The 9503-nt window shown below is 31.1% G+C and overlaps 1 long non-coding RNA gene across 1 annotated transcript; it reads left to right on the top strand.

Annotated features, from left to right (window-relative positions):
* Nucleotides 1-300: 300 nt before the first annotated feature.
* LOC145693982 (uncharacterized) lies at nucleotides 301-8188 on the top strand. The gene is made up of 3 exons (XR_014132869.1): nucleotides 301-350; nucleotides 3253-3353; nucleotides 7990-8188. It is a non-coding gene; the product is annotated as an uncharacterized LOC145693982 (long non-coding RNA).
* The last annotated feature ends 1315 nt before the right edge of the window (nucleotides 8189-9503 follow it).

Raw genomic sequence — 9503 nt, forward strand, 5'->3', positions numbered from 1 at the left:
ACAAAAAAGAAAAAAACTGACGATACGAATGGACTATTGCTGGTAAGAAAATTCCCTATAAAACATAAAAGAATCACAAAAAGATACAAAGTGGAACGTTAAAATGAAATATTAATTGAAAATTTGTGTGTGTGTTTAAAATATTCCCATAGATATACAGATGATTACCCCATTAAATACGGAAATTGATTTTCTAGAGAATTGAGCATTATTCTGATAGCATTTTAAGATATGCATAATTGACTATAATGGATAAAGGATAGATTTGAATAGGAAGATATCAGAATATAAGGAAGATATCTTCCAGACAAGAACATTAATCACTGGGAAACATCTGTTAGTACAGCAAGGTAAATGTGCATAATTTTAACTCTTGCCTTATTCATTATTCATCTATTACATGTATGCTATCTGTACAGAACATAATTTTTTAAGGCATAAATAAAGGATAATATATACGAGTAATACATAATATATACGAGATAATATACACGAAATTTTTCTAGTTTATATTACGTTGAATCACTGATGAACGTAGTATCAATACGTTACTCTAAATTGTTGTAAAAGTTCAATGAAATCCTTCAGTTTAATGTCCTACGTTTATGCCCTCTGGCTAAAGGAGACGCAGCATTAATGTAAGTAAATGGGGAAGAAAGAATTGGTGGAATGACAATGTGATGTTGTCCACCATACAATTACTTGACCGGAAATCGAACAAGAGACCCCATTCACCAGAGGTAAACTCTCTATGACTGAGCCACTGTTTTCCTTGTAGATTCTGCAATGAATTACTGGCTAATTATAGTTTCTTTATCACTAGTTGCGTTCCCCCTTCTTCGCATTACAAGATTAGATAGATGGAACGTATTTGAAATTACAAAATATATTTTAGTCATTGAAATAATGGAAACAAAAAATTTAACTCGATTCAAGTGCTAACAAATTTGTGAAACACATTTCATAAATTGAAGCTATTACCGTTTGCGAAAATTAAAAAAAAATTCTCCGTTAGGATATGTATTTCAATGAAACTGAATGGATAAAATGTCAGGAAGATGAAATTGCTAATTTTCATAACATTACATTGAACGGTTTATACATTTCCTTACTTCGGATATTTTATGGATAAAAATTTCAAAATAAATATTTAAAAAGTTAAATTCGAACAATCATTAGAGGAAATGTTTGCGAAAACCGTATTGTCAGTGACCACTTTCAAACGTAAATTAAGTATTTTAGAAATTTAAGACCTAACTCCTTGAAAATCACAATTAATTAAACGCTGCGAAATATTGCCAATTATTTCAAATGAGTCGTTTATATACCAAACGTTCAACTCCATACTGAGTTGTGAAAGGTATACAGTTCTTGGCGAACATGTTTTACACAATACGCCTCTAGTTCTCTTCCTTCGAAACCAAACTGAAGGAACGGACATGACAGAAACCTGGTGCCAGAATAAAACTAACTTTTTTGAGAGCATATTTCAAACAGTTCAGCCATTTGTCGTGATGATGAGACAAACAATATCGAGAAAAAATCTTGTTCGTTTAAAGGTGGAAATTTCGAAAACTTATAAATACATATTCTAGTTCAGAATTTAGTTTAGATTATTTTAAATAATATGTTTATACTGAACATTTTTGTTAGAGTTCCGATTGTATATTTTGCAACAAGAGTAGAATATCTAATTTCGCACAACCAATTTGAGCATATACTTACATTTGTAATATTGTAAACATATATTTGTGAATTAATACTTATACTTTCAAGTTAACAGTTGTAAAGTTTAATATTATAGAAAATAACGTTTTCAGACTAGAAGCGAAATTTGTTAAGGCTCTCAATACATGCTCCATTATTTTTGGTTAAGATTTCAAAATCTAAATTTGCACATGATATGAAGCTAATAGTTAGATTGGATGCTTACTTATTCTTAATGGTAAGTTTATATGTAAGCTGCATCTTCCATACTTCAGGGATTCATCAGATCTTCTATCAACACCCGTTTATTGCCTTTAGAATACTTATCTTCAAAAATCATACATCAATCCTTGTTTTCGTGACAAAAGGAGTATGTCGTTCAAATTTCATTCCTCCGTAGTATTATGGCGTGGGTTGTGTTGAGTAAATTACTTCTGCTCTTTCATGTAATTGTATAGAATAACCAATCATTGACCAATTTTATTAGTAACCTTAGTTGTAATATAGTGGTACTTGATACTTCATGTTCAGAAGAAAACGAAAGTTATAGTTCTGACCATTAAGCCCTCGAAAATTTAACGGGTTCATCTTGATTTAAACACAAAGCCCACAAATTCTACTGAGTAATATCAAAGATATCTGAGTTATATCCAGAACCCTATTTGTTGTTTAAGCAGCTACACGAGGATTAGAACATCTCTTTTGAGTAATATTGTTGGTTCACAGTATACATAGATAAATAATTACGAGAAATAAATCTTGTAGCGGGTGCATCTTTGACGTTTTAATCCGTATCTCACTTCAAACAATCTCCAATAGTTTAGGTTTGCATATGCTCGTGAATAGCGTCATATTAAAACTTCATTACTTCAAAGCTGGAAATATTTTTTTGTTCTTTCGCTTCATTGGTGTACTCTCTCCTTCCGATAACCCCAAATAAAATAGTCTGAAAGAGATGGATAAGCTGATCTTGTTGCCCATGTTATAAATTAACTATGAGAAAGTATAGAACATGTTATTATATGTACCATTATTAACGGTAACTGGAGAACCAAGCTTGTACTCGAAAAATGATGGACCAATTATACATGCATGAATCACGGCAATGTTGGCACTACGAATAGGTTTCTCGTGAACACTACAAGGGTTTTCTCCACATCAAAATCTATAGTACTTTTTATTAATGTAACCAGGTTATTTGAATTGTACAGCATCTGACAATATTATTTTTATAAGAATATTTCGTTCCCGATGCAATCTTGTAGATCGCAGCTAAATCGCCTTTTTTACTGATCTACGGATGGTTGTTTAATATTCCGTAGTATTGAATTTTGTACATCTTTATTTATGAATTAATTTATCTACGTTATTTGTAGAAAGTGAAAGCATTAAAATTGTGTTAAGATACATTGATTAATTTTGTCTCTTTTTTATCATTAACGGAATTTTAAAAGTATTCTTTCAAATACTTTTATAAAATACTTTCGAATATTAAACAGCATTAATTAAACATAAATATTTATGGCACGCAATTTGCATTTTCAGAGAAGACAGCGAATCTATAATCATTCCAACAATGAAAGTTTATTTGATTCTTTGCATTGTTGCTTTCGTAACAGTGTTTGTTGGAGGTGAAGAGGAGACATGTAAGTATATACAAAAAATGAAACAATTTTGCCTTATTACACAAGCGCTACTTTCTTTATACGTTCAGTGAACAACGCGGATGCTATTTTGTCAGGAACACACGGATATTCCGCTGACAAACTCAAAACTTTCCTTACTCCCTAAGTCTATAAGGGAAAAAACAATATTTTGTTAAAGATACGACTGCCTGGAAGAAATCGACAATATCCTAGCTATCAGAAAACATGTTTTTGTTAGAATATTATCATGGAGAGCGATAGTACGTATTGTAAATTTCCCCACCTAAATCCTTTGAAAAAGAAACAGCAAGTAAAATGCATTTTTGCGAGAAACCCTTGTTCAAAGAAAATGTTAGTGTTAGAAAGATAATCGTGATGAAAATACGTGCAAAAGTGCTCCTTAATTCTAAAACATGATTATATTCAGAAAACTTTCTTATATCATTAGTTTGTAATTCAAACTTATTACATTTCGTTAAAACAGCTCTAAAAAACATATTGCGCTTTCAGAGAAAAAGAGAATTAAGTCTACATCATTTTGGGAAGAGCAAGAGGGAATTTTCTATCTGAATTTGAAACACGCGAGGATTAATAAATTTTATACTAAAGAAAACGTGGAACTTTTATGTTTATAGATAAACTTACTCCTGGCAAAATCACAGTTAACACAACTGTTTTCAACATATTTCATCTTTCATATCTCTGTCTGAAGTTTCTTTTAGAATGTAAAAGATTGCGTGTTCAAGAAATTTAAACAACACATATAATGTAAAATAAAGTGTGTTAACTTTACCATGAACTAAAGCATACCATCCCAGCTTAATGTTTCTACTTTCACCGCAGGTTTAGTGAATAAAATTGATTCCCTTGTGGGCGCTCTAAAAAGATTTGAACTGAATATGTTTAAAGAAAAATTATCTGAAACACCAATTTTGTATTAGCACATTCGAGTAGGAGCCATTCCTGCGATGTTTGTCTCTCAAGTCGGCGGGTTTTGTGATACTTTTCGATTTTTATAAACAAAATATTGTAAAAGCGTTGAGGCAATGAAATATTTATTTTCTGAAAATATGTACTTAGTACTATAGGAAACAATATTTTCGACCTGTTTTCTCATTTTTATGTATATTTTTTGAAATATGTATCTTCTTCAATTATAAAAAAGTCCGACAAGCGTATGATTCTTTATAAGTATGCAGATATAGCTTTTTGGCCTTCAAATGATACAAGTCATCAATAGAAACATTATAAACTTGGAAATGTATAAAGTAATAATGTTGTGGAAGACAGATTATTTTTATTTTTTGCTTCGAGTCTCCCTTTTGTCGTTTGACTTTTCTGTATTTGCTCTTTTGTCAGGCTATCATTGACAGTAAGTATATAGGAATATAAAAATAAATAAATAAATATGATTGTTGTGCCTAAAAATATTACAGAGACACCTCCCCTCACTCACATAAATGTTTATGTTTCAGACATCCTTATTGGTCAGCTATTACAAGCTAAAGAAAAATGAATTTCCAAGCTATAGTAGCGTTGCCAACGTAATCTGGGTAAATACTTGAATAATCAATTTCAAATCCAGAATCAACAGCAAACTGATCAAGCATGTTCCATATTTCCTCTTCGGATAGATCACAAATTTTGACTCGAAAATGCATATAAAAACGAAAAGTAATGGCTGCTGGCGAAGGAAGGATGGTACACACATATACACAAAATGCCAAAGTATATATGAGAAAGCGAATATCGTCTACGGATAGCTATTCAAATTAACCTAAATTTCAGCACAGCCGGAAAACATGATCCGTCCAGTGAAGAGCAGGAAAACATCGCGGCTACGTGACGTGCTGAGACTCGTATGTTTTAAGTTAGGAGGGTAGACAATAAAACATATAAATACTTTTGATATCTGGGAAATATTATGTAATACTAATGATATTAAATGTGAACGTTAAATAAAATATAGAAGTTGCGAAAGAAGCTTTTAGGATGAATAAAGTAATATTTTGTGAGAACCTGAATAAAGTGTTGAGGAAAAAAAAAACTTATAAAATGATTCATGTGAAATATTGTTCTGTATCGGCCAGAAAAATGGACGTTACGCAAAAAAGATATAAAACTACCGGAAGCCTTCGGAATGTTAGTGTGAAGAAAAATTGAGAGAATTAGCTGACCCAAGCGGAAAACGAATCAGAGAGTGTTAGAAATGGGAAGGAAAAAGGAACAGTTTTAAATATTATTAAGAAGAGCAAGAGAACCTGGTTGAGATATTTCCTAAAAAGGAACCACATCATGAAGGACATGCTAGAAAACACCATGGCAGGAAAGAGAGGGAAGGTTCGAAGGACACTACAATATTGAACGATATCAAAACAGAAAGATCGTACATTGAGATAAAGAGGCTAGCAGAAAACCGTACAGCGTGAAACATCTCAGTTCCAGCAAGTGACCTGAAAATAACGCCAGAATAACTGTGATGATGCTGAGAGTGTAAGATATTAACCTTAGAAAAAATATTTATCAACGATTATATTTATTTTACTATTTCAACAAATCATATTCTTAGTGTTATATGAATTTTGTTTCTCAAATAACTTAACACAAAGCAATTATACTCAAATTAGCATTGAATTTGTTATGCTACTAAAATATTAAGATACCTAGAAACTAAGAATATTTTTGACTTAAAGAAAAATCGCCGTCTGACTTTATATATCAATAAGATATGTGCATTAATTCTATTTTTTTTTTTTGCCTTCGAACAAAGTTGTTCTATCAAAATGTTCGAAGCTAACTGAAGGCCCGCTACCAAATTAAGAAATTATGTAAGTGGAACTTCACAACAGAACATAAGTATTATTGAAATTTGCGGTTCTTTTTTCGTAATAATATTTTCTTACTAAGTACTTTGAATTTTTTTCAATTTGACAAGTTTGATAAGATGTATAATTGTCGGGTCGGGTTAAGGCAACCAAAGCGACACCAAAGTTTATCAGAGTTATAAGTTGATTTACTTAACTTACAGTTGCAACAAAACAAAATAATGAAACGTTAGCTTCAAAATAAATAAGGAAGATACTACAGCGAAACAATGGTGAATAGGAAAAGAATAATAACATATCAGTTTTCTTATTCAAAAAGGTCGGCATTTAAGAGGGAGTATATCATTCGAAATCTGTAATTTTTTATTCTTACTTTCGAATTACTTAAATTTTAATCTACGCTCATTATTATTATGCTGTTCATTGCGAAAAAACTTTTCTAGTAGAACCATTGTCCGCATACTACTCCACTTCTTAATATTTCAGTATGTACGTCTTGGAGTATTCTAGTGAGAAAAGAAAACGACTATGTCGTCAGAGGGTATTTGCCAGAAGTAAATGGGGTAAAAGGCAGAAGGAGTCCAGGAAAGTAGTAGGCGGATATGGATAAGAACGACTCGAGAAAATGGCTTAACAGAAAAGATTTCCCGAGCAATGATTTAAGAGAATATTGAAAAAAACTTAGAGCTATTTCCGTGGGAAAAGCCTTGAGAGAAAGAAGAATCATATATTCCAGTAACTTTGAATATATAGAATGTACATATTGAGGTAACATAATTTAAAATGTAAATCATATTAGAATTCCACACACGAACAGAAAACCGTGATTAGAAACGCTTAGAGTAGTATTTGTCAATTAATAATGCACTCAGTATCAGAACAAAAAATCGTACTTCAAAGTTACTTTACTGTGCCTCTTCTTGTCCATAAATTCGCTGAATTTTTGTAATTTGTACATTTTTGAACCTTTGTTCTAGTCTTTATAAACATTTTTGTATGTAACATTAAGAAGTCGCAAGATGTGGTTACTTTATTGACAAAATAAATTCTACCTTATTTAACCTTCTCTAAGTTACGTTTACAGAAATGTTACTTTTCCATGAGCTACATAAATTTCAAGTTCATGGCTTAAGTAGCTTACTCAAAACGTAGACAAGTAAGTCAATCGGACCTGATAAACAATGCAATACCTAAGGGGTTTTTCGATAAATGTCCCCATACTATTTCAAATTTCTTTAGTAATGGAGGCGATACAGCTGACACCACACCTGCGCCACAGGTTTTATTTTTGAGATATTACATATGCTGGTTGAACCTCCTTGGAATCAGAGTACAATTACAGTTCAATGCTGGCCACTCCCAGAATCGTACTCTCGACACCCGGTGGCTAGGTAAAGCTTTAAAACATAGTTTTATTGTATAAATTAGAGCATTGAGTACTACTAACTAATCAACTCAATGTAAAATTATTATCAGGAATGTATATTTGTAGTTTACATCTTTGTATGCCTTTATATTAATATTCTACCTGTTTAAATGTAAACTGTTATTCGTTATACGTGTATCGAATACAATTTTACTGTTGTTCATAAAGAATGTTTGAACTACTATATTTCCTAATATCTACATGACGTTTTTCCACTCGGTTATTATGGTTAACTTACTAACTTTCATTCTAGCCTATTCCGTGAACTTAGGTGCATGAAACAAATCAGAAAATTATTATTATTATTATTATTATTATTATTATTATTATTATTATTATTATTATTATTATTATTATTATTATTATTATTATTATCTATTTACAGATCCCTCTTGCATTGACTTCTGCAGCAGATTATTTAAAGGTGCTTGCAGATCTGGAGATACAGAATGCGTTTGTAGATATGGACATCAATATTGCCGACCATGGAGAGTCTCCCACCTAATACCCCCTTTTGTATTGCCTGTTACCCTTCCTGGAAAAGTACCTACTATCTCCGGAGTACCTCCTCGAGGACACCGCTTCTACGCTAATTAATTATATTTCATTTGACAAAATATTTGATAAACACTCCAGAATCTTGAATTAATAATACTAATTGACAAATTTCTAGAATGTATTTAATTATTGGAAATAAATTGTCTTATCAATAATATTTTCTTTTAATGAAGTAACACAAAAATCAAATGATAGTTATTATCTTATTGAAGTTTACATTTAAATTTAGATATATAATTACCTCAATTTATCATATTTTTTCCCTTCTTGTTTGGTTGTTTAGAGGTTTTATTAACTATACAAGTTGATGATGTTTCCAAAGGTCATGCATACATCCAGCTTTATATTTGCCTTCTAGTTAGTGGTTCATATTTCATGAGACATGTATGATAGAATGCTTTTTTTCTTAATATGAGATTATGTACGAGTATATGTAATAAAGATCGAAAGGATAATAGTTTTGCTTATATGCTCAAAATGTACGAGAAAACGTAGAAGAGACAGTTTCCTCTTGTAATATACATTTCTGTGGTTGTTTCAGCATGAGAACAAGATTTTTTCTTTGTAACAAGTTGTAGGCATTGAAAACGAGTCTCTATATTATTGTTATACAATTTATCAAAACAATTTGGTTGAGAGGACTAAATGTTAAGTTCTTACTTTCGTTCCAGGGATAAAAGTAATTTCTATTTTGTGCAAATCTGTTTCTGCTATAGGTTGTTCACTATAGATAATCTATCATATTTCAAGCCATGGAGAAGATCAATTCCAGATAAATGTATTTTTAAAACGATCTTAGTGAACTCTCTTAATATTACAATAGCAAAATAATACATTTCTCATGATACAAAATATTTACGTTTTTCATTTATCATTATCACTTTCTACATATGAGATATCCTGCTTGCACAAGTATTTATGATTTAATCAAATCAAATTTGTGACGCTGTAGTGACCTTTACCTTCTTTTGGATCATATTTACATTGCATTTGAATTAACAATTGAGTTATCGGCTTCTTCATCAAATTACTATCAGAAGTTATAGATAGTTAAGATGAATAGATATGCACATATATAACTCTGCATACATGACCAAACTTAAGGCGTTTGGATCGTTTTCTCTAGACGGAATCCCGTACTAGAGAATAATGGCGACATATCTTAAAGAAACTGTTATAGGGATAAAGTATAATCATAATACTACAATAGTCAGTGCTATGGACACACACGCCACTTAACAATGATAGGATGGAAATATGAAAGTCCTTGGACTAAATCAATTCTTTCACACACAACTGTGATATTGAAGTCATGTTTTAATAAGATTCATATAGGCATTA

The sequence above is a fragment of the Thermobia domestica genome, chromosome 9 (assembly GCF_964235325.1).
Source record: "Thermobia domestica chromosome 9, izTheDome1.hap1.1, whole genome shotgun sequence".
Taxonomy (NCBI): Eukaryota; Metazoa; Arthropoda; class Insecta; order Zygentoma; family Lepismatidae; genus Thermobia; species Thermobia domestica.